This window comes from Phocoena sinus, chromosome 6, assembly GCF_008692025.1.
Source record: "Phocoena sinus isolate mPhoSin1 chromosome 6, mPhoSin1.pri, whole genome shotgun sequence".
NCBI classification, from domain to species: Eukaryota; Metazoa; Chordata; class Mammalia; order Artiodactyla; family Phocoenidae; genus Phocoena; species Phocoena sinus.
The window spans coordinates 93173334-93181049 of NC_045768.1; the positions used below are offsets into that span (position 1 = coordinate 93173334).

The 7716-nt window shown below is 38.0% G+C and overlaps 1 pseudogene; it reads left to right on the plus strand.

Moving 5' to 3' along the window:
- The first annotated feature begins 5072 nt into the window (after positions 1-5072).
- Positions 5073-5184, plus strand: LOC116756195 (annotated as a pseudogene).
- The last annotated feature ends 2532 nt before the right edge of the window (positions 5185-7716 follow it).

The following is a 7716-nucleotide window of genomic DNA, read 5'->3' on the forward strand; positions in this document are numbered from 1 at the left end:
TAGGATTCCCCTCACCATTTCACCTGCTGATCCCCCAACCTCCAAAACTCCAGTAGGGTTCTTACCATACTGTCTCACAATTATTTTACAGTCTGTCTTCCAGACCAGACGAAGCATGAGGCCCAACACAGAGTTGGTGTTTAATCAATATATTGCCTCAATGGATGTCTTTGCTTTGCCCACATCCCAGAAAAAATGAAAGATATCAGCTTCTGTTTGAACCACAGATGCCTAGGAAAAAGAAGGACTAGAGCAATGTGTGCTTAGATTGTCTTCTTCCAAGCAGACCTCAAGCCAAGGGGACCCCAGCTCAATACCATGTTTTTGTAATCTGTGAGAAATGTGTGAATTTCATTTAGCATCATACAACAAATAAATACTGGGCACTTAGTACATGTCAGACCCTGTCTGGACACTGGAGGTACAATGGTGTAGACTATCAAGACAAACACTTGTATCCGGAGCTTACACTTAGTGGGAGCAGACGATAAAACACCAATTACCCGTACCTGTGTGAGCACAATATCACACGTTGACACGTGCAATCCAGGGATCAAGTTACAGTTGGATAGAGTAAGCTTGAGTGGTTGCTTTGTCCTGGAAGATCAGGAAGCGAAGGTGACATCTACACTGAGCCCCAAATGCTGAGCAGGAGACAGTCATACGCAAAAGAGTAAAGGTTCAGAGGTGGAAGGAGGGGCCAGCAATAAGTGCTGGTGATAAGAGCTCAGCGTCTCCAAACAAATCCACCTGTGAGGTCACAACTTGATGAGAACAAAGGGAGCAGGGAAGAGAGAAGTTTAAGGAAGAGGTCAAGGGCTAGCTTCTGCTGGTATGAAAGTGGGTAAGGAGATTGTACCTTATTCTACATCTGACCAGAGCTGGTGCAGGCATTGAGTGGGGGAGCCATAGCCAGTGAGTTATGTTTCCAAATGATCATCCTACCTGATACATAGACAATGAACTGTGAGACACCAAAGGTCACTACAAGGTGACTCAGTAGTTCAGGGACTTGTCCAGGATGGTTGAAATGAAGATACCCAGATAGAGTTGGGTTAGGTTTTAAGAGTCTCCTCAACAGGACTCAGTGATGGATCTTAAGGAAGGGATGAGGTGTCAAAGATAACATGTGGATGTTCAATTTGAACACCTAGCTAAACAGTTACGAGCCAGTGCAGGCAGGGTCCAGTTCCTGGAAGGTTGGATTGAGAAAATGCAGGATAACCAGGCCAGAAGTGGAGGCAAAACTGCACTTTCTGAAATCTCATTTGTAATTTTGTCTTTTGGAACTAAAACTCATTTTTCTATTGACATGATAAAAGGTAGTAAGGCCCCAGGCCAACCCCTAAATGCCAATTTAATCCACAATGCACTGACCATAGGACTAATGAGTCCACTGCCAAGGGACCGGTGCTTCCAAGGAAGAACATCTAGAGTTCCAGTGTGGAGTCCTGGGAACATAGTGTTAAAGAAAACCAGAGCCAGACAGATGTGAAAGAAGTGAAAGCAGATTTTATTCAGAAATTACTCCAATAAAAGAAAAGAGGTCTCAGTTTAGAACTGGGCTCAATTCCAGGTACATAATGGACAAATAGGGACTTAGAGCCACAGAGCAGGGTGGTGGACAGTGGATGGAAAATTACTAAGAGGAAGAATCACAGGTAAGGGAAGATTCTGGCTAAACCAAATTGACAGGAATGCTGATGGCATGCCAGGGTGATAAGATATCACCTGGAGGATGGAGAAGGATGAGGGAATTTGATCAGATATTGAGGGTGATCAGATATTGAGGGTGGGAGGTTCTGTCTAAATTGCCTTAGCAGGAGTTTTGCTAAAATTGGGCAATGCAAAGGCAGACACAGAAGTTCAAAGCTGAATTCTACTTGGGAAGGGTGTTCAGAGGAGCCTGGCTGAAATTTAGTCAAGGAGAGTCTTTTTCAATAGCTCACTCTTGTGCAGAGCCCCCATTCCCTCTGAGGCCTGGATACAGCAGGAGGGTGAGACTGGGACTCCAGAAGGCTGGTGGGGAGAGGTTGCTGCAAGAACTCAGCAAGAGGAAGTGACTGACTTGGCCAGGAGAAGGCAGGTGATGTGCCTGGGCCTAAGGTTGGGGTCTGAGGGAAGGAAAATACACAGGTGATTTTTCTCCTTACCCACTGTAAGATGATGTTCCCCCTTTGCAGACATGAAATACTAAAAGGTGAAAATTGTACAGAGATTTTTTTTAATTGTGTCAGTGCAAAGTGATCTAATCTTTTGGAGAAAAAATCATAACATTTTTCAATATTCACAAAAATGTTATTACACTGTGATCTAGTAAATTTATAGTTTACTAGAAATCTACACCAAGGAAATAGTGTAAAGCAGTCATTTACTAATTTCTTTTCTGTTTTGTTTTGATTTTCTCTCTTTCATTTTTTTAAATAGAGGTATAATTGATATATAACATTCTATTGGTTTTAGGTGTATGACCTAATGATGTGATACGTGTATGCATTGAGAAATGATTACCACAATAAGTCTAGTTACCATTTGCCAACATACAAAGTTAACTTTTAGGATTCACTCTCTTGGCAACTTTCAACTATGCTCTGCAATATTATTGATTATAGTCAACATGCTGTAAATTACACCACCCTGACTTATTTATTTTATAATTGGGAGTTTGTACCTCTTGACCCCCTTCACCCTTTCCTTCCATTCCCCAAACCCCCTTCCCTCTGGCAACCACCTACTCATTACTTTATTCAACAAATTTTTATTAAACCAGGCTCTGTTCTATGCTCCAGAGAGATGGCAGAGAACAACAACAATTTTCTGATTTATTGAGATTCTATTCCCATGCAGGATAAGCAAATATGTAAATAAATAAGTAACCTGTATACTATGTTAGGTGGTGATAAGATTTTTGGAGAAAGTAAAGAAGGACTTCCCATTCGGAGATTCTGAAAGGCAGAAAAAAAAAAAAACTGCCTAGGGACCACAGGGCTTGAGGTGTGCCATGGCAGCAAGCTCCTTGGGTTTTCTTATTGCAGACTTTATATCCCACACAGAGAACTACAGAAGCCTCCAATCTGGGACTGCCAACAGACACAGACAAAAAAGCTCCAAGGAAAACCTGTTCTTCTGGAACATGCATTTACCATTTAACTAGGCAGTTATACCCTTGGGCATTTGTCCCAGAGAAATGAAAACTTACGTTCACACAGAAACCTCACACAAATGGTCAGTGCAGCTTTATTGTTAATGGTAAAAAACTAAAAACAACCTAGATGTCTGTCAATGAGTTAAATAAACTCTAGGACACCCATACGTTGGGCTCTAAGTCAGCAGTAAAAGGAACAAACTATTGATACAATTAGGATAAATGTCCAAGGAATTATGTTGAAATAAATAGCCAATTCAAAAAGATAGCCTGCTATATGATTCCATTTATATAACATTCTTGAAATGACAAAATTATAGAAATGGAGAACAGATTAGTGGTTTTTAGGTGTCAGAGATGGGGTGAAATGAGATGGGGTGAAATGAGATGGGGAGATGAGTGTGGCTATAAAAATGTGACACGGGGGACTCTTGGGGTGATGGAAATAATTCTGTACCTTGTCTGTGTTAATGTCAATATTCTGGTTGTGACATTGTACTGCAGTTGTGCAAATTTTTACCATTGGGGGAAACTGGGTAAATAGTATATGGAATTTCCCCATATTATTTCTTACAAGTTATTGTGAGTTTACAATTGCCTCAAAATGAAAAGTTTAAAAAAGGAAAGGGGGATAGTGAATGTTAGGACAAAGTGGAGACAAAAGGTGTCATGGAGCAAGTGACACTTGAGCAAAACCACGAAGGAGGAGAGGGATCCAACCTGGAAATTATCTGGGGAAGAGCATCCCAAGAAGAGGAAAAAAAAAGAGTAAATTCTTGTTTATCAAAAAATAAAGAGGGGATAGCATCTGCAGAATGGTGGGCTAGGAAGCTCCAAGCTCTCATTCTTCCAAGAAATATTAAAAACACAACTAGAGACTGTCTGAAACAACTTGATACAAGCTCCGGAAAATAGTCAAAGCTTTACACACTATGAAAACATCCAATCAAGAAAAAAAACACACTTATTCACACCTGTCCCACCCGCTTCTCAGCATGGCAGTGGCCTTGGTTTTGAGAAGGTGGAAGCTCAGTTACCAGTCCCCTTCTTCCATCATATCTGGAGGTAGCAGAGCAGATGTTATTTGCCATCTACTGTGTATACCTCTTCTAACCAGTCTGGGGATACTTGAAGGACTGCTGTCAGGTGCTCATTTGTTTTGCATAACTCAGAATCCAGGCAGGAAAAGTGCTCATAAAACTACAAGATGGACATACAATATACTACCTAAGGCATAGAGAAGAAGCTGGAGTGAGACTTTTTGGGAAATTAAAGTATTCAAAAGCAGTCATATGTATGGCAGAATTTAGAAAGCCATTCACATGCACAGGACTTTTCTCAGAAAAGTCCTGAGAAAACCTTAAGCTTTCACCTGGATTGATCCTTAAGCTAAGCAGTATAGGCATGCAAAGACTGGAAGAGGTGGCTGTTGTTCTCTGTCTCCCTCTGTGTGTGTGTCTTTCTCTCTCTCTCTCTCTCTCTGTTTTTTCTTGTTGTTGTTTCTTAGTTTCAATTCCTGTCATTAAAGGAAATCTCTGTCAAACATTAGCTGAGCATGAGTTAAAGGAACAGAGAGTTCAGTGATCACACACATCAAGGAATAGTCTTTGCATAATAGTTTGAAAAATTCTCAAAACAGACTAACATAACCTTCAATAATATAAATATCAAACCTTGGAGAAAGAAGATAACGTGATTTCCAACGTTACTGCATTATAACAGTCACATGGCAAGCTTTGAAAAAAGAAATTCCAAGTTATAATAAGAAACAGGAAAGCACTGCTCATTCTAATGAACAAATTAGGTTGAAAGAAATCATTCCTGAGTAAGCCCAAAACATCAAACTTACTACACAAAGACTTTAAAACAAATGTTTTAAATATGCTCAAAGTGCTAAGGAAAAACACAAAGAACTGAAGGAAATCAGCTGTTATCTGAAAGGAGAAAAGGTTAGTTTTCCCTTGATGCATGGAAGAGGCCTTCAGGCCTGACAGTTAAGACACTGCCATCTACTTGGTGACATCTAAGTATGGTTAAAAAATAATTTTAAAAAGAATGAAAGGGGGCTTCCCTGGTGGCGCAGTGGTTGAGAGTCTGCCTGCCGATGCTGGGGACACGGGTTTTTGTCCTGGTCCAGGAAGATCCCACATGACACAGAGCAGCTGGGCCCATGAGCCATGGCCGCTGAGCCTGTGTGTCCAGAGCCTGTGCTCTGCAACAGGAGAGGCCACCACAGTGAGAGGCCCACGTACTGCAAAAAAAAAAAAAAGAATGGAAGGAAATCAGGAAAATGATATATAAACAAAATGAGAAAATCAACAAAAGTTGGAAATTATAAAAAGGAACTGAACAGAAATTATGGAGCTAAAAAGTACAGTAACTAAAATAAAAAGATTAACTAGAGGGGTTCAAAATCAGATTTGAACAGACAGAAGAAAGGTTTAGTGAACTTGAAGATAGACAATTAAAATTATCAAGTCTCAAGTACAAATAAATAAGTAAATAAATAAAGAAAGAATGAAGAAAACTGATGACGGCACTTATAGGACAATATCAAGCAGACCAAAATATGTATTATGAGATTTCTGGTGGGGGGTAGACAAAAATGAACAAAAAAATAGACAGAAAAATGACAGAAAACATTAACAAAATGTGATAGTAAGTTCTTACCTATTAATAATTACTTTAAATGTAAACTGATTAAACCAATCAAAAAGCACAGAGTAGCCAAATGGATTAAAAAAAAAAATACATAGGATCCAACCATATTTGTCTACAAGAGACTCATCTTACCTTTAAAGACACACATAAGCTGAAAATGAATAGATGGAAACAAGTATTTCATTCAAATAGTAACACAAAGGAAGGAGGTGTAACTATACTAATAATAGATGAAATAAACTTTAAGTCTAAAAGTGTCATAAGACACAAAGAAGGTCATTACATAATACCAAAGGAGTAAATTCAAGAGGGAGATATAACATTTATAAATATACACACTCAACATCAGAAGACTTAATAATATAAAGCAAATATTGATATATCTAAAGACAGAAAGAGACTTCAATACCCCACTTTCAATAATAGATAAATTATTCAGACAGAAGATCAATAAGGAATCAGTGAACTTGAATCCTATAGACCAAATGAACCTAACAGACATTTACAGAAATTTCCACCCAACAGCAGAAGAATACACATTATTCTAAAGCACATTTATAACATTCTCCAGTAGAGATCACATGGTAGGCCACAAAACAAGCCTTAATATATTTAAGATCATATCAAGTACATTTTTGACCACAATGTGATTTCTTAATTTATTCGTTCTTTGAGTGTGTTGTTTAATTTCCACATATCTGTGAATTTTCCCATTTTCCTTATGTTACTGATTTCTACTTTCATTCTGTTGAGATCAAAAAAATAGTTGGTATGAATTCAATCTTCAAAAATTTTCTTCAACTTTATAGTGGTATAAATGACAGATTAAAATGTATATAATTAAGGTGTACAATTGATGTTTTTATATACATATATGTTGTTACCACAATGAAGTTTATTAACTTATCCATCACATCACATAGTTACCTTTTCCTGATGAGAATACTTAAATCTACCCTCTTACCAAATTTCAAGTATACAATACAGTAGTGTTAACTATTGTCACCATACTGTACATGAGACCTCCAGAACTTATTCATCTTGCATAACTGAAAATTTGTAATCTTGGACCAACATTACCCCACTTCCCTTCCCCCCAAGACCCTGGAAACCACTATTCTACCCTCTGATTTTATGAGTTTGACTGTTTTATTTGACTATAGATTCCATGTATAAGTGGCATCATGCAGTATATTTCTTTCTGTGGCTTGCTAGTTCACTTAGCATAATGTCTTCTAGCTCTATTCTTGTTGGGACAATTGACATGATTTCCTCCCTTTTAGGCTTAATAATTCATATATATATACATATATATACACACACACACACACACATTCTTTATCCATTCATCCATTGGTCAACATTTAGTTTGTCTCCATATCTTGGCTATTGTGAATAATGTTGCAGTAAACATGTAGGACAGATATCTCTTGTATCAGGTGATTCTAATTTCCATTCCTTTGGCTATATACCCAGAAGTGGGATTTCTGGATCATGTGCAATCCTATTTTTAATTTTTTGAGGAACCCCATACTGCTTTCCATAACGGCTGAACCAATTTCCATTCCCACCAATAGTGTATAAAGGTTCCCTTTCTCCCACATTCTCACCAATGCTTGTTAATCTTTCATCTTTTGATAATGAGATTTCTAGCAGGTGTAAGATGATATCATATTGTGGTTTTGATTTGTATTTCTTTGACAATTAGTGACGTTGAACATCATTTTATATACATCTTGGCCATTTGCATGTCTTCCTGAAGAAACTGGTTGGTATTCTAGTCCATTGCTCTTTTTTAAAATTGGGTTACTTGGGATTTTTTTTTTTACTTTTGAATTGAAGGAGTTCCTTATATGTTTTGGATATTAACCCCTTATCATATATATAGCTTTCAAATATTTTCTCCCATT